Source organism: Orbicella franksi, chromosome 14 (assembly GCF_964199315.1).
Source record: "Orbicella franksi chromosome 14, jaOrbFran1.1, whole genome shotgun sequence".
Lineage (NCBI taxonomy): Eukaryota > Metazoa > Cnidaria > Anthozoa > Scleractinia > Merulinidae > Orbicella > Orbicella franksi.
The window spans coordinates 19621392-19640991 of record NC_138158.1 but is presented as its reverse complement, the minus strand read 5'-3'; positions in this window follow the sequence as shown (position 1 = coordinate 19640991).

Here is a 19600-nt window from a genome sequence, read left to right as displayed (position 1 = left end):
GATTCGAGCTTCTCTTTCCAGATCGTTCTCGTTGTTATCAGTCAAAACGGAACTCTCTTCGTGATAGGAAAGTTCCACGAGAGGGTGATGACGTAAGCTCATTTCGGGGGAATCCCTCAGTTCTTGTTTATCACATAATAACCAAAAACGAAACTTAACTTGGTCATTTAATTAATACGGGGAACCCCTTCTGGGACGGTATTTTTAACTCGCTCTATCACATGGTCACTTACAAGAATAATTGAGTACTCACAGTGAAAAGAAGAAGAACAAAAAGAAGAAAACTGTGAAACCGTATAGCTTATTCCAAATAATAAGGGAAGATAAATAGCAAACCAGCTCTTGTGGCACTAAAAACAATTTCTGAGAATAACGCTACACATTTCGCTTCAGTAGAGGAAAAAGGAATGTGATTAAAACTAGGGAGCTTCAGGAATCCTCTACGGCTATGCTGTAATGAAAGGAACAAAGTTTTTGCACGTAATAATACTAGTAAACCTTGGTATAAATTCTTAGCTGTACTCTTTAAAAAATCGATGTTAAATTCAGACTAAATTTAGGCTATTTTGTAACTAGAAAGTGAACCACAGGGTTGAATTTTTCTGTTTCTATTTGGTGTTAAACGCTCTCTTTGCATATTCAGCTGGAGCTAGTTTTTCACTGATAGACGCACTGAATTGTCTTAGATAATTGCGAGATTCTGAACAATCAAGTAAAAATGTAAATTCATTTTTTTTTACTGAGCGTTGTCCTTGGCATCACCATCGTTGGTTTTTTAAACCACGTATTGCGTAGTAAGTGCAACCTTGCATGTCACGTGTCTGTCGTTCTCACGTGGGTATCATGCCGAGGTGAAAGATTTCTTGCCTGATGATAAACACACACCACACCCTACATAAACCATTTAAGCGGCTGGGTGTGGTCGTAGGGCGTAATCCATGCCTTCAGGATCGGCAGGGCAGGGTTGGCCGTCAATGTCTTTTTCAGGAGAAGGAATCGAAATCAGGCAGCAATTTATCCTTGCAGAAAACGCATTTTGGTTGTCAGAGCTAGATTACCCAGCCAGCAGAACGTCCCTTTGAGAATAAATTTTTAATGAAACAGGTTTGTCTGAACGAAAGACGTTGTTAATATATATAAACAGTAAACTCCATTTGGCGCGAAAATATGCTCGGTCATTAGTCTGCGGACATGATAACTTCCGAGAAGAGAACAGTTTTCCGAGAGCGTAGCTCGAGGAAAACAGTGAGCTTCGAGGAACAGATACTGTCTAAGGACAAATATCCGAGCATATTTTTTCCCCAAATGGAGGCTATTGTGTTTATTATCCTGCAAACATTTTTCACAACACGCGCAGTTTTGAAAATTGGAGATTTCACTCGGACATTCCCCAGTTTTGACAGGGGAATATTCAGTCACGTGACGCGTTTGAACCCACGCGAGAGAAAATTTTCTATGAATTATAATTACTATTAGCTGCCAACAACACAGACGAAGTGAAGTTACTTAAATTTTACACATTGAGTCATGAATGTATGTACAATATATATTAAGAAAACAAACATGTACCTTAACTGTGTAATTGTGACTTAAATAACGAATGAAACTGAAACACGACGAAAAAATGAAACGTGCCAGTCATGTAGGAATGACAGGTACCAAGTCAAATAGAAAAATAAGACTTTGCCAAATGCCACAAAATACGTGATATGGCTGAATTGCAAATAATAATAATACCAGCTTTGAGAAACTCTCAAATACCAGTTTCGCTGCGTGCGATGCAAATGTTAAATAATTACTCACTCTCTCTCTTTAATTTTATACATGTTCTGTAGATATATAAAAAAGACCCCGTGTTCAGTCGAAATCGAAAGCGTATCTCGTGGTTCGAAAGTCTGATAACTCGTGCGCCATTGTTATTTTGATGGAGACGCTGATTTAACTGCCAGAGGCTAGAAATTTGAATTTCATTCTGATTTAAATTTCTCACAGAACGTTAAGTACGGTAAGTGTAACAAGTTTTGAACTAAAGACCTAACGAAAACAGTTTTAATTTGTCTTTAACATAAACTATTACTGGGCAACCTTAACATTTATTAATTAGTATTATTCTTGAATAGGCCGGAAAATTAAAATTTAGTTTTTCAGCTAGAAGCATCGTTTTGAAACGGTTAACAATACAAGAAAGTAAATAAGAGAGCATTAAAAATAGAGCGACAAGACTATTGAACACCGCCGAAAAAGGTCAAGTGATGAAGTAAATTTGAGTCTTGACGAAAGTATGTATCATTGACTTGTCACAATGAGTCCTATTTATTGAAATGAATCGAACATAACGAAGACTGAAATAAACATACACATTTTTGAAATTAATAGCACTATATTTGCTTTTATCATGATTCAATGATTTGGCCGTCATGCAAGAAGTTTGTCCGCAATTTCTTCTTCTGTGCACACTGTTTGCAAACGAATTTACAAAAGGGAACTGTTTGGTTTTATCTTGGTTGTTCTCGGCAGACCTAAAATTCTCGACATGATGCTAATATGAACGGAACAAAGAACTGTTAGCTTCGAGTTGTGTTCTCATTCATTCATTCATTCAATCAATCAATCAATCAATCAATCAATCAATCAATCAATCTTTATTTGTACTCACTCTTGCTAAAAAAAATTACAATGTTCAATGAAAATATTAAAAGTAAAAATTAGAATACTAGCTGCCTGCGATAACCATAGGGGTTAGCGGAGCCAGGCAGCCAGTTAACATCACCATCATCTGAATTTAACGTCCTTTACAAATGATTGTCCCTATTTGTCTGTAAGACAGAGGATTCACTGCTGACAAGTATCTATACTATACGATTAGTGGGTATGTTCAACGAAAATTATTAAACAAACAGTGAGGGGTCTTACATTAACGTTCATGTCGGTTTCATAAGCAAATTAATATATTTTCACAAAAGAATGGTTCGTTACTAAACCGTATAAACCTTCATTCGGTAATCGTATAAATGTCTGGATTAGGAGCGAAAAGTACTTTTTTCTTATCATAATAAATTTTTATCCTTAATTCCAGGCAAGTATACAGCGAAATATCATGACAGGTCGTTATAAAAAGGTGTCACTGTGGCGGCATGGACTTTACGAGGCTACGAGTCGTGACCACACCAAGCCTTTTCAAACATTTAAATGGCTGTCTGCCTAAGAGCGGTCAGGTCGAACTTCGGGTCAGAAAAAAGTTTGCCCTTTTATTTTGTGAAACGAAAGGACTTAGTGAGTATATAATAAAATCGGGTCGTTTTGTGAAATTATTTGCTTTTCGTTTTCGTCACACGCGAAAATGTCTTGACTTTAGCCATCCGAGGGGAGATTTAAGACCGATTCAGAAGTCGAAATTTGCGAGTTTTTCGGGTCGCGCCGCTTCAACAGAAGTACGTATTGTTCCATTTTTTTTATATAATAAACGTTTATTTGCATACAATACAGACAGTTACATAACTTACACTACTAATACTTACGCAACTAACATTACAATACATATACGTATACAGCTTGAAATACAAACACAGCTACTTTAAATTGCTTTCAGCACCTATAAGATATTGTATTGTTCCATATTGACGATACCACAGTATTCAGGTACATTTGAACTGCTTTGCACCAACGTTTCGTTAAGATTAACAGCCACACTAACACATCGATAACAAAGAAGAAAAGAAAAAAAATGCTGCTAGGTAACCAACGGCGACTTTCATGCTGATCAGAGGTTTAGCTAAACAAACAAACAAACAAGCACAATATTTATGATTTAGAGATGGTCACTTGCATAACAACAAAGCCCGGGTGGTGCTCCCTTAAATGGGCTATATAGGTATGTTTGCCCCCAAAGGGTATTGCGTTTTAGCCGTTTTGGTCAGAAACAGGGTATCGATTTTGGCGATTTTGGTCTTAAATAAGGTATGGTTTTTCCACTCTAGTCTTGATTTGGGAACGTTGTTTGTTCTTTACCTTTTTACTTTTTCATCATTTTTCAAAGCCCCGCCTTCATAATACCTTTAACATCGGTCGTTGATTTAAGGATCGGGTCATAAAGAGGGTATCGCAATTTTGGTCCGGTCATAAATAAGGTAGCGAAAATATTTGATTTTGGTCTTAAATAGGGTCAGGGTTTTGGGAAGCTAGCGGCAGGTTTTACGGCATTCAATTGAAAACCGATCTCTATAGGGGTGGGTATCAGCAATACAAACATGATGGGACGCACGGGGCTTCTACCGTAAGTACCGCAGAGAAATGGTAGGAAATTTTGCTAGCATTCCTTACATACTCTCACTAGGGTTCTTCGTCTTGCGGCAAGGGAAGGCGTCATAATCTGTTTCAGTGACATGTCGATGATATTAAATAAAAAATAAACCAGAAAGGGCCGATGGAATATGAGACAAGCTTTAAAATGAAGTCAAGATATTAATAGTGCTTTAAAAGTAAATAGTGCGTTCGAGTCATTCCCGATGCTTTCAAATGATGGCGGACTCCACCGACGCCAATAATCTGGAACAAAACAAGGTCATTATATATCGGATCACGTCTAAACACACGTGAAGAAAGACTTGAGCGGGAAAAAATGTGAGCGGACAAAACCGGGGAATGCCGATAAATCAAGTAATCCCCCAATAATGAACGAATTAAACAACATGAACCTTCCTCTGCTTCTTCCCCTGAACCAAGTTCAGATCTACAAACTGAACTTAAAGATACCAAAGTGCCTAAGAATGGATGGTGAGCGCGGCGAGCAGACGCAAATGTCTTGTTTACGCAATGAATGCCATCACCATAAACTCTGAGCTTGCATCGAGATGCTTGTCCGGGCGTAGAGGAGGGTTTGATTAATCAATCTAACACAGATCTTAAGGAAATAAAACCCAGATGATCTGGAATACTTGTCTGAGTGTGTCGTTGGCAGTGGGAGCCACGTGCAGTATTATCATGCTCGGCAATTGAAGTTATTGTGTAGAAAATATCGCACAATTGCACAGCCGAGGGCAAAAAAAAAAAAAAAAAAGCGCGAGGAGAAACTTAGTACATGGAGCTAAGATAGATTGTCAATGATTTAGTAGATTATGCACGGCTACCAATCGCTTGGCCAATCGCTTGGCCAATGGCTCGTACACGCAACGAATCGTAAAAGTCCGTGAGTAACGACCTCCGAAAGAAGTGAGCCCACCCCCATCCCCTGAAAATAGAGGAACTAAGGTTCAGAAGTATAATTATTTTTCCAATCAATAACCTAAATAACGTACGATAAACTGATGACGATTCAACTAGGGAAGCTATAGCTTATTCCAGGAGGCGTCATGAAGCGCCCTGGTAAAACAAACCCCGCAAAATTTTTGAACTTCAAATTGGAATTGCTAAAATCGACAACTTTGCATCATTATTAACAGGAACGAATAAAAAGAACGTATAATCATATTGAAATTAAAAACTCGACCAGAGCAGTTAAATATTTATAAAGCAGACTAACGTAGCAGTGCACCATGAACAGTAAAAATAGTTTAAAGTATCTTACATCACGGTCTACATCTTAAGTGCCTACCCATGTGCCAGCAACATAAATTTCAACTGGATCGAAGAATTTCTAAATGATTTATAAGAACTCAGTGTTTTTACGAATTAAACCCACAGCTTTAGAGGAATACAGCCCTGTTCTCATAGAAAAAAAAAGAAAACACCAGAAAGAGATACCTACAGTAGAACTCATTTGCGATCCCCCATAAGGTGAGAGATTCTCGCCCATATCAACTTTCTTTTCTCTGGTAAATTCTCGCACGTTTAGAGATGTGCCACACTCGCGTTTTAGGTGCAGGGATCCCAACCAATGCTTACCTAACTTTTTAAAACCTCTACTTTTAGCCCTCCACCAAATCTACACACGTGTATTTTACTTGTGAAAAACTATTGATTTGCACAGTGTTTGGGTTGGACATTCTTGCCCATATCAACTTTCTTTTCTCTTATAAGTTCTGGCGCGTTTAGAGACGCGCCACACTCGCGTTTTAGGTGCGGAGATCCCAGCCAATGCTTACCTAACTTTTTAAAGCTGCCACTTTTAGCCCTCCACCAAATCTACAGACAAGTATTTCACTTGTAGAAGTCTATGGATTTGGACAGTGCTTGGATGAGAGATTCTCGCCCATATCAACTTTCTTTTCTCTCGTAAGTCCTTGCGCGTTTAGAGATGCGCCACACTCCCGTTTTAGGAGCACGGATCCTAACCAATGCTTTCCTAACTTTTTAAATATGCCACTTTTTAGCCCTCACCCAAATCTACACACGTGTATTTTACTTGTGGAAGTCATTCCATTTGGACAGTGTTTGGGTGAGAGATTCACGCCCATATCAACTTTCTTCTCTCTCGTAAGTTCTCGCGCGTTTAGAGATGCGCCACACTCGCATTTTAGGTGCAGGGCTCCAAACCAATGCTTACCTAACTTTTTAAAGGTGTTGCTTTTAGCCATCCCCCAAATCTACACACGTGTATTTCACTTGTGGAAGTCTTTCGATTTGGACAGTGCTTGGGTGAGAGATTCTCGCCCATATCAACTTTCCTTTCTCTCGTAAGTTCTTGCGCGTTTAGAGTTGTGCCACACTCACGTTTTAGGTGCAAGGATCCCAACCAATGGTTACCTAGCTTTTTAAAGATGCTACTTTTTGCCCTGCCCCAAATTTTAATACGTGTTTTTCACTTGTGGAAAACTATCGATTTGCACAGTGTTTGGATTGAAGATTGCCGCCCATGTCAACTTTGTTTTCTCTCGTAAGTTCTTGCGCGTTTAGAGATGCGACACACTCGCGTTTTAGGTTCCGGAGTCCCAACCACTGCTTTCCCAACTCTTTGAAGATGCTGCTTTTAGCCCTCCGCCAAATCTACAGACGTTTATTTTACTTGTGGAAGTCTATCGATTTGGACAGTGCTAGGGTGAGAGATTTACGCCCATATCAACTTTCCCTTCTCTCGTAAGTTCTCGCGCGTTTAGAGATGCGCCACACTCGAGTTTTAGGTGCAAGGATCCCAAGCAATGCTTACCTAACTTTTTAAAGGTGCTACTTTCAGCCTTGCCCAAAATCTACACAGGTGTATTTGACTTGTGGAAGTCTATCGATTTGGACAGTGCTTGCGTGAGAAATTCACGCCCATATCAACTTTCTTTTCTTTCGTAAAGTCTAGCGCATTTAGAGATGCGCTACACTTGCACTTTAGGTGCAGGGATCGCAACCAATGCTTACCAAACTTTTTAAAGATGCTACTTTTAGTCTTGGCCCAAATCTACACAGGTGTATTTCACTTGTGGAAGTCTATCGATTTGGACAGTGCTTGGGTGAGAGATTCACGCCCATATCAACTTTCTTTTCTCTCGTAAGTTCTCGCGCGTTTAGAGATGCGCCACACTCGCGTTTTAGGTGCGGGGGATCCCAGCCAATGCTTACCTAGCTTTTTAAAGCTGCTACTTTTAGCCCTCCACCAAATCTACAGACATGTATTTAACTTGTAGAAGTCTATGGATTTGGACAGTGCTTGGATGAGAGATTCTCACCAATATCAACTTTCTCTTCTCTCGTAAGTTCTTGCGCGTTTAGAGATACGCCAAACTAGAGTATTACGTGCAAGGATCCCAACCAATGCTTCCCTAACTTTTTAAAGGTGCTACTTTTAGCCTTGCCCCAAATCTACACAGGTGTATTTGACTTGTGGAAGTCTATCGATTTGGACAGTGCTTGGGTGAGAGATTCACGCCCATATCAACTTTCTTTTCTCTCGTAAGTCCTTGCACATTTAGAGATGTGCCACACTCGAGTTTTAGGTGCAAGGATCCCAACCAATGCTTACCTAACTTTTTAAAGGTGCTACTTTTAGCCTTGCCCCAAATCTACACAGGTGTATTTGACTTGTGGAAGTCTATCGATTTGGACAGTCCTTGGGTAAGAGATTCTCGCCCATCTCAACATTCCTTTCTCTCGTAAGTTCTCGCGCGTTTAGAGATGCGCCACACTCGAGTTTTAGGTGCAAGGATCTCAAGCAATGCTTACCTAACTTTTTAAAGCTGCTACTTTTAGCCTTGCCCCAAATCTACACAGGTGTATTTGACTTGTGGAAGTCTATCGATTTGGACAGTGCTTGGGTAAGAGATTCTCACCAATATCAACTTTCCATTCTCTCGTAACTTTTAGAGCGTTTAGAGATGCGCCACACTCGAGTTTTAGGTGCAAGGATCCCAACCAATGCTTACCTAACTTTTTAAAGGTGCTACTTTCAGCCTTGCCCAAAATCTACACAGGTGTATTTGACTTGTGGAAGTCTATCGATTTGGACAGTGCTTGGGTAAGAGATTCACGCCCATATAAACTTTCCTTTCTCTGGTAAATTCTGGCACGTTTAGAGATGCGCCACACTCGCGTTTTAGGTGCAGGGATCCCAACCAATGCTTACCTAACTTTTTAAAAACTCTACTTTTAGCTCTCCACCAAATCTACATACGTGTATTTTAGTTGTGGAAAACTATTAATTTGCTCAGTGTCTGGATTGGACATTCTTGCCCATATCAACTTTCCTTTCTCTCGTAAGTTCTGGCGCGTTTAGAGTTGCACCATAGTCGAGTTTTAAATGCAAGAACCCCAACCAATGCTTACTTAACTTTTTAAAGGTGCTACGTTTAGCCTTGCCTTAAATCTACACACGTGTATTTCACTTGTGGAAGCCTATCGATTTGGACAGTGCTTGGGTGAGAGATTGTCGCCCATATCATTTTTCCTTTCTCTCACAAGTTCTCGCACGTTTAAAGATGCGCCACACTCGCGTTTTAGGTGCCGGGATCCCAATCAATGCTTACCTAACTTTTTAAAAACTCTACTCTTAGCCCTCTAACAAATCTACACACGTGTATTTTACTTGTGGAAAACTATTAACTTGCAGAGGTTTTGGGTTGGACGTTCTTGCCCATATCAACTTTCCTTTCTGTCGTAAGTTCTGGCGCGTTTAGAGATGCGCCGCACTCGAATTTTAGGTGCAAGGATCCCAACCAATGCTTACCTAACTTTTTAAAGGTGCTTCCTTTAGCCTTGCGCCAAATCTACACACGTTTATTTTACTTGTGGAAGTATATTGATTTGGACAGTGCTTGGATGAGAGAATCACGGCCATATCAACTTTCCTTTTTCTCGTAAGTTCTCACGCGTTTAGACATGCGCCACACTCAAGTTTTAGGTGCAACAATCCTAACCAATGCTTACCTAACATTTTAAAGGTGCTAGTTTTAGCCTTGCCCCAAATCTACACACGTGTATTTGACTTGTCGAAGTCTATCGATTTTGGACGGTGCTTGAATGAGAGATTCACGCCCATATCAACCTTCCTTTCTCTCGTAAGTTCTGGCGCGTTTAGAGATGCGCCATACTCCCGTTTTAGGTGCAAGGATCCCAACCAATGCTGACCTAACTTTTAAAGGTGCTACTTTTAACGTTGCGCCAAATCTTTACACGTGTATTTCACTTGTGGAAAATTATCGATTTGGATAGTGCTTGGGTGAGAGATTCACGCCCATATCAACTCTCCTTTCTCTCGTAAGTTCTCGCACGTTTAGAGATGCGCCACACTCCCGTCTTAGGTGCAAGAATCCCAACGAATACTTACCTAACTTTTTAAAGGTGCTACTTTTAGCTTTGCCCCAAATCTACACACGTGTATTTCACTTGTGGAAGTCTATCGATTTGGACAGTGCTTGGGTGGGGGATTTTTGCCCATATCAACTCTCTTTTCTCTGGTAAATTCTCGCACGTTTCGAGACGCGCTACACTCGCGTTTTAGGTGCAGGGATCCCAACCAATGCTTACCTAACCTTTTAAAGATGCTGCTTTTAGCCCTCCCCCAAATCTACACACGTGTATTTGACTTGTGGAAGTCTATCGACAGTGCTTGGGTGAGAAATTCTCGCCACTATGAACTTTCTTTTCTCTGGTAAAATCTCGCGCGTTTAGAGATGTGCCACACGCGCGTTTTAGGTGCAGGGATTCCAACCAATGCTTACCTAACTTTTTAAAAACTCTACTCTTAGCCCTCCACCAAATCTACACACGTGTATTTAAATTGTGCAAAACTATTAACTTGCACAGTGTTTGGGTTGGACATTCTTTTTCATATCAACTTTCCTTTGTGTCGTAAGTTCTGGTGCGTTTAGAGATGCGCCACACTTGAGTTTTAGGTGCAAGGATCCCAATTAATACTTACCTAACTTTTTAAAGGTGCTACTTTTAGCCTTGCCCCAAATCTACACACGTGTATTTGACTTGTGGAATTCTATCGATTTGGATAGTGCTTGGGTGAGAGATTCACCCCCATATCAACTTTCCTTTCTCCCTTAAGTTCTCGCGCGTTTAGAGATGTGCCACACTCGAGTTTTAGGTGCAAGGATCCCAACCAATGCTTACCTAACTTTTTAAAGCTGCTACTTCTAGCCTTGCCTTAAATCTACGCACGTGTATTTCACTTGTGGAATTCTATCGATTTGGACAGTGCTTGGGTGAGAGATTCACGCCTATATCAACTTTCCTTTCTCTCGTAAGTTTTAGGGCGTTTAGATATGCGCCACACTCGAGTTTTAGGTGCAAGGATCCCAATCCTTGCTTACCTAACTTTTTAAAGCTGCTACTTTTAGCCTTGCCCTAAATTTATACACGTGTATTTGACTTGTAGAAGTCTATCGATTTGGACAGTGCTTGGGTGAGAGATTCACGCCCATATCAACTCTCCTTTCTCTCGTAAGTTCTCGCGCGTTTAGAGATGCGCCACACTCGAGTTTTAGCTGCAAGGATCCCAACCAATGCTTACCTAACTTTTTAAAGGTGCTACTTTTAGCTTTGCCCCAAATCTACACACGTGTATTTCACTTGTGGAAGTCTATCGATTTGGACAGTGCTTGGGTGGGGGATTTTTTGCCCATATCAACTTTCTTTTCTCTGGTAAATTCTCGCACGTTTAGAGATGCGCCACACTCGCGTTTTAGGTGCAGGGATCCCAACCAATGCTTACCTAACCTTTTAAAGATGCTGCTTTTAGCCCTCCCCCAAATCTACACACGTGTATTTGACTTGTGGAAGTCTATCGAATTGGACAGTGCTTGGGTGAGAGATTCTCGCCACTATCAACTTTCTTTTCTCTCGTAAGTTCTGGCGCGTTTAGAGTTGCGGCACACTCGCGTTTTAGTTGCAGGGATCCCAATCAATGGTTACCTAATTTTTTGAAAATGCTACTTTTAGCCTTGCCCCAAATCTACACGTGTATTTAACTTGTTGAAGTCGTTCGATTTGGACAGTGCTTAGGTGAGAGATTCTCGCCACTATCAACTTTCTTTTCTTTCGGAAGTTTTCGCCTGTTTAGAGATGCGCCACACTCGCGTTTTAGGTCCGGGGATCTCAGCCAATGCTTATCTAACTTTTTAAAGATTCTACTTTTAACCCTACCCTAAATTTACAGACGTGTTTTTCTCTTGTGGAAAGCTATCGATTTGCGCAGTGTTTGGGTTGGAGATTCCTGCCCATATCAAAATTCTTTTCTCTCGTAAGTTCTTGCGCGTTTAGAGATGCGCCACACTCGCGTTTTAGGCGCTGGTATACTTACATATGTGTATTTGACTTGTGGAAGTCTATCGATTTGGACAGTGCTTAAAGTCGCCTAGACCGGGCTACGCGCAGCGTGATTTTGACCAACTCTGGGTCGATTTCCAGGAACTTGGGCGATTTTTCCGTGTCCCAGGGACTTTAAACTAAATTGCCAAAGACTTTGATTTTTTGTGAAATGGATAAAGGAAAAATTTTTGAACGCTTGGTTATGAGAAGTCTGGCCGAAATATAGCCACTTTGTGACTAGAAATTCGCCGAGACCGGGCTACGCGAAGCGTGATTTTGACGTACTTTGAGTCGATTTCCAGGAACTCGGGCGATATTTCCGAGTCCTGTGGACTATAAACTAATTCGAAAAGACTTTGGTTTTCAGTAAAAGGGACAGAAGAAAAATCTTTGAAGGCTCGGTTATGGGCAGTCTGGCCGTAATATATTCCCTCCTCAACTCACGTAGTGACTAGAAACTCGCTGAGACTAGGCATTTATAATTCAATATTAAAAGCCAAGATTTTAACAGAGATGACAGTAATTCAACATATCAACATTGCTTATTACCCAGGCAGTGAGGCCTGAGTTTACATTTCGGCTCCGTTTTATTTTTCTTCCTCGTTCAGTCACAAATCGCCGTCTGATCTCTAAGGCGCATGCGTCACCTGTGCATGCGTAGAGCACATTGAATTTACAGAAGTTGTCGTCATGAAAAGTTTGCACGGATTCCATGATTTCTAGGGCGATGAAATCACATACAAACGAACTTACCGTTCGAGGTAGACCAACACTAAAGGACGTTAAGCGTTTTCGGAACGGGTCGGTCTGCAAGCCTTACGAGAGATCAATTTACGAGCGAACATTTTGAGTGAATTGATTAAGAATCACGCTATACCAAAGGAGCTATCAACTCTTCAACTTGATAAAAAGCATCTTCAGAAGCGTCATCGTATTTTTAGACGTGATCGTGAACCAAGTAGAATCCCAGCACGAACTCAAGAACGTCTGAGCAACGAGAGCAGAAAGGTTAGAGAATTTGTTTACGAATGTATCTGTGCGAGTACACCTAAGTAAAACGTTCTGAGAAACTTCGTAAAGTATAATAAAGTTAAAATCTCGAACTAAACGATATTCTCTCGTTATTTTCTTGTAACAGAGTTATGTGTCTTTACAAGGATGAAACCCATGTAGCGAATTATTGTGCATTTAAGCTAAAAGAAACTAATGTATGTTGACCCCAGCAAAACAATTCTTGGCTTGCACTGTCACGCAGTCCTGATGCAATAAAAAAATTATTCAAAAACCATTTAGTGGATAAAATCAAGAAATTGTGATGTTATAGGAGATTAAAAAAGATGAAAATTATCCAATGTTTAAGTCTGTGCGTTTTCCCAAACCTCAGATATTCGTCGAAATATTTTGCACAAATTTACAGAGCCCAGTATGGGGCCGCCATGTTAGTGCGCCTCCGCGGCACACCAACATTGCGGCCGGAAAATAGTGTAAACATCTGGAACTTACTTTGGCTATCTAGGCGACTGATTATCTGTACTGAACAAACAAACATTTACACAAGCACTTTTCCTAATACTTTAACTTCTAAATGGGCTAAAAATCACAAGTTAAGTATATGTTTTTCGACAAACGCGTTCGTAGCTCTTTGTGACGCACCGCCATAACTCTGAAATTCAAAATGTCTCGCTTGCTTGGGAAACGCAAAAAAAAACAAAACAACAACAACAACAGCAACAACAGCGACAAAGGCTAAGGAAAAATAGAATAAAACGTTTATGGGCTGATATAAAGACCTTGACTCATTTCACGCCCTAAAGACATGCAAAAGAGTAATAAGCTATTAATCGATTCCAAGAAATGCAATCAAAGGCAGAATAGCTTAAGCATATCGATTCGATTGAATTTCGTACGACTTCAAATGCAGAACATTTAGCTCAATTGCAATATAGCTAGTGCTTCTCAGTATAACGACTGCCTGGGTACACGCAGCAAAGCGTCTAGTTACATTTAATAAGTTTGAAAGGACTGGGTGTAAAAACGAATGCAAAAACACGATTCAAAACATACCACTAGCGCGCACAACGTGATAAATGATTACCCTGTGGAGCCACCTTAAGTAAGGAAAGTAGGGGAAAAAACTAAAGTCTGAAATAAGTGCGGGCGTTTTTAAGATTCCCCACCAGGCCCAGGCTTAACGGGATCAATCGTGCTTTGAAAAATTGGTTCCCAAGGAATGTAATGTTGCGTGTAGAAATTAAAATGTCAGTTTCACTGTGCTGGAAACTCTGGAATCACATAGCGGAAAGATCGGTGACGTTACTTACAGTGACGTCAATTGCCTGGAGAGTTGATTGAGAGAGTAGTGTTTGTAACCAATTTTATCTTCATTTTTCACGTAAGGCTTTCAAGATGCTGTGTTTGCACACTCGAAGACAAATTGAGAAACGAGAGTGGTACTGTATTTTTCTGGAAACGTGCGATCTCTAAGGGCCAATGTACACGGTACGACTTTGTCGCATGCGACAAGCTTACGACAGGCCTACGACATGACTTAGGACCATTTACACGCGCACGACATTTTCACTTACAAAATGAAATATGCGAAAGTTTGCACCGGGATTTTCGGAGCGAAAGTTCAAACAAACGGTAAACAAACATTTTAGCTGTCCTGCACTTTGCAAAAACTTTCTAACGAGCTGTTTTTCGCTTCAATCCGTTCAGTACTTTTCGAGAAACGACTTCATGTGAGTTAGTCAACAACAACTTCGTCCGCCATTTTGAAGCAAGAAAACTTCACCTTCGTCCCCTACTCAGTATAAATTTGTCACAAAATATGTCATTTTCTATCGATTTCGGTTACGATTGTCGCCGCCTTTTTGAAACATGTTTTAAAATCCTACGACATTCTTTTTTTACGTACTCAACAGTCGTAAGCGAGATGTAGGTTTGATTTGCACGAAACAATTCATATCGTAGGCCTGTCGTAAGCTTGTCGCACCGTGTAAATCGGCGCTGACGAACCAGTCACTACCTTTTTTAAAATTCCTAGGAGACATTTCACAGGATCGGAGTGATGTTTTAGAAAGTAACAGAGTTAACTTTAATTCTTTAATCATGATTAAATCTGAAATCCTAGATCTCATTGTTTTAGGATGACTTCAGAAAATCACCTAAATCAATGAAACATCATTTGAAAACAACAATGGGATGCTAAAATGTACCGACTCTACGAAGTTACCCAATAAAATGTAAAAAAAGTATCATTAGGACGAAACATTATGAGTAAGCTAGGCAACATTGTTAGCAGGCTCGTCGATGCACATAACATAAGCTGGGAATAGATCAAAAGCCACTGAAAATATTACTTTCCGATTTGAAGTATTTGAGGTGCTTCAATGCATTTTAAGGGGGCTGTATAAGTTATCACAAAAATCAGATCTGTATGAAAATAATGGCACCAACAGCCACTAAAATTATTAGTTTCCCATTTTACGTGCTTCAATACATTTGCTGTGGGATCAACGTTACTTTTTTTTTAATCTGATCTGCATGAAAATAAAACTGAAATCAATGGCGCGCTGAACTTATTAATTTGCGAATTAAGGAGCTTTAATGCATTTTTTTGGTGCCCCGTACGTTTGTGGTCATGTTATAATTATGCAGATCTGTATGATAATAATGAGAGCCCTTGGTATCATTTGTTTTAAAGCAATTAATCACGTTGCTATGACGAAGATAAACAAAATTTCGAAATCGGTCAAAATGGTTTGAGTGGCATCTCGATGAAATCGAAAAAACATTTGTATAGAGAGATAGAACAGCTAAGTTAAAGGGGTAGTTTCACAGTTGGGCGCATGTGCAAGCTATGATGCTGCCCACCTAATTCCATTGTTTATAAACCAATCAGATAGAAGTAGATAACTCGTGCGTCCGGTCCAGAATAAAACGGTCGGGACAAATAAAAAATTCGATGTTCAATAATGAATTCGACATTTTCTGCGTAAATTTTGATATCTTCTGTGAATTTTGAGTATCAGTAATTCTGCCAACTTTCGTGTAACCGTATGGCCTACAAAAATGCCATCATTGTGCTTTGACAAAATTATAGTCCGTGATTTCTGAAGTACATGTGGTTGATAGGAGAACGAAAATTTACTTTATGCAAGAAGCCGGAAAATACGAAAAGAGTTCTAATTAGGGCTTAAGCAATGACGCAATTTCTCAATTGTCTAGATCTGCTCAATGCGCCTTTCAGTCCCTGAAATTGCTTAAGTTAAATGTGTAATGTAAGCGTTCAATTCCAAATTAAAATACGAATGTCAGCGTTCAATTTCAAATTAAAACACGAAAAATTAGCCGCCGTCGTTCATGTTCTCCAAAATACGCAGAACTATGTCATTTCACGTTTTGTTTTACATTGCAGAGGACGGCTAAGAAATGAACACAGATTTATAACGCACGTGCACAGCCATTGTTCTCATTAAACCTTTTGTTTGGTTGCGTTCTCGTTGCCGTTGCCGTCGTGATTTAGTTAAGCTCTTTAATGTTAAAAATCGCCCGGACGCTTTTTTCATTTTTTATATATCCCGTGATCTTGCGAAAGACTTTCGACCACGGCTCTTAAATTGCAGAAGAAAAAGAAATTGCACAAGAAAAAGAAAACAAAAATTGACCCTCTCGCTTGTGCTTATGCCTTCGTCGAAGTCGTTTTTACGTTGAAATAAGAAATATCGTGTTTGCGCTTGTGTTTGCGCTTATGCTTGCGTCGCTAGTGAAAACCAAGCTTTAGCGATTTCGATGTTTTTAATGCTGTTTTCTTTTCTTGCAGGAGCGAAGGATCTTTGTCAGTTATTACCACTGAAGATGTCACAAGCTCTCGTCGATCGAACTTTCGATGCTGAAACGTTACAAATATATTTAATAAAGAACGAGCAAGCTTGTTGGAAACTGATGGAATGGAAAAAATTGCATAGAGAAATTCATTAATTTCGATTAAAAATTGACCCAAATGTTCAAGGGTCAAAGTATTTTGGCGGAAAAAAGGATTGCGCTTTTTATTAAATCCATTTTGAAATCACTGGTTATCCTTGCAATCTGATTGGCTCTTAATGGTGCGATTTATTCACGAATCGCACTATTTTTTGCTCTAAATCGCATCTTTTTCTCAGCCATTGAGAATGGCACAGTAAAACAAAACAACCAATCAGATTTCAATATTAGTTTAAAGTAAACAATAAAATTTCAGGAAAATGAGAGGCAAAAAGCCGTTGTGTGGAGAATTTAGCAACTACTATTGCCAAAACTTTGTTGTTACTGTTGTTTTTTTTTTTCCAAAAAAATTGACGAATGTAATTAATTACAGTTTCTAAATGACGATTATGAGCTCCTTCAGGCTGAACACCTACTTTAATGGAAGTTTCCAACTTTCAGTGTCCATTTTGACGAATATTTTGGCGATTTTTCTTCAACATCTGCTCAAAATCCGTATGATACCAAGTCCAGTAAAACATAAACTAACGAAAACCACACAACAACAAATTTAGGGCCATCTCAAGAAGTTAGATGTTTCCAGGTTTCCGGTAGTTTAAAACGAAGCAACAAAAGAGCTAAACTCTGTGGCTGTGAATAAACATAGTCAAAATACGCCCCGCTCCACACAACAATGAATGAATGAACGTCTTATGAAGCTGGTGCTAGTCCCGCCATCTTGGAAATATCTTGAAACAAATGGCGCCGCAAGAACTTGACAAGGTCCTGAGTATTGAGTCCTTCGCCGAGGTCACAAAAAGAAACGGAGATGATAACGAGCTGGACTCCCTTAAAATTATTCCATTAAACGGTATGAAAGAAAAAAAAACGTACCATCCACTGGGCATCGTGCACTCGAGTTTCACAACTCAAAAGAAATCCATCGCAGAATTACGCAGGATGCACCTTCAAATTCCTTCTCCAAAGACAATGAAAAGTCTCAGCCTCAACCACAGAAGAAAGAAAGACCTTCCATCATTGATTCAGGCGACGAGAATTGAACTTTTATACCTGAGGTAGACTATTTTCGTTCTGACTTCAAAACCGCTTGTTTCTTTGTCATGCTCGGATGAGTTTTCGTCACATGACATCATTTCGCATACTAAATGGACGTAAAGGCGTTTCCGGTTCCGCTTTTTTCTTTTTTAACAAACCGGCTACTAGAGCAATACACCAAAAATCTAAAAATTAAGGCGATAAAATTGTGCGATTTCAAAATGGATCTAATAAAGTGGCAATTGAACTGAGTGGAGTGCAATTTTGGTCTGAAATCATACTTGTGATTTCAAATCGAACTCGCGCTGCGCGCTCGTTCGACTTTGAAATCACGCGTATGATTTCAGACCAAACTGCACTCCACTCAGTTCAATTACCATTATTTATCAGGAACCTGAGAAATGAATACAAAAAAAACTAAGTCTGGCAACGCTACATAGTCAAAAAATAGCCTACATTTCGACTAGTTTCCAGGCCCCTTTTAAAAAGCGCATTTCTTTTTCATTCTTCAGTTCAATAAAGGAAGACTTATTTATTGATTTCAAGTGCTTTTATTTCATTTTCTCAACTTATTAAACTGATATACAAGTTTAGTATGAATTACGAGTTATATCTTATCTCTATGGATAACATGAGCATAATTACTACAAAAGATAGACAAACTAAATACGCCACTAAGAAAAAATTGTTTACAACTAAGTATGAAAATAAAACTTAATTTTACCCAAATAATTTTGAACATTAACGCGAAATTATTATCATGACAAAACACAAAGTCAAAACTTTGACTACGAATTCGAGAAAACAAGTTGTGCTGTTTTGCAAACAAGACTACCTATTTTGTAGATACAAAAGGCTGATAAAAATTTGAAAATAAGTGTAATACCGAATATTGTTTAAAGTAACGAGTTAAACGCTTACAAATAATTTTCTGATCAAGCATGGAATAGATTAACTCCCATGAAAGGCAATGAAATATTCAAAATCGTGTTAAATTGTGAGGCAAAAATTTAGAATTCAAGTGTCAAAATAAAATTTTAATATTTGACTTTGTTGCGTTTTCTAAAATCAGTCTAGCCAAGATTATTTGAAAAAAAGATAACCTATCGATTTTATAAGACATTAAATGCGCACCCGTGTTATTGAAGGAAACCAAACAGTAATTTAATGCAAGATAAAATTAAAGATTTTAGTCAATACACGATTTCGCTTTCTGTCAGTCAATCTTTAGTTGACAACATGCCGATATCTTTAAACTCCTTTGAGAATATTTCGTGAATTATCGAAGGCGTAATTTATTGTCATTTGAATAAGGCTGTAAGCAAGAAGTAACGTATAATTTAATGACAGCGAAATTTCAAACAATTCTAACTCACTGCTGTGAAATTTGAACAGCGAAATTCATTTAAAAAATTGATCAACGAGACGTGAAATCGATGTTGGCTCCCGGTTTCCCAAATAACTTGGGTGCGTGTTTCTTAAAGCCCTGCTGTTCCAAGCTAGAAATATCAATTCTCATTTCTTATTCCAGTATATTTCTTACTACTGATGACGATAATTTGAGGTAAGGTCAAGACAATTATTCCATCCGTTGAAGATTTACTCGCCAATTGACGTCCGCTCGATTATTTAGTCATCGTTTTATTTTGATTACTCCAGAAAATAATAGGCTGCCTTTTTTGTATCTACGTCGTTATTGATTACTGTTCTTTACCTAACAAAGCAGAGAGTAATGGCATGATCCAGTGTCCAAACAGGATTGATCCAGTGTCCACTTCATTCCCACAGCCTTAGTAATCTGTCCATGTTGTCCAAGAGACGGAGCTATGAGTATTCTTGAGCATTGAGCAGAAGCCATGAAGATACGATGTAAGGAGCCACTCTAAGGAAAAAATTAAGAAATACA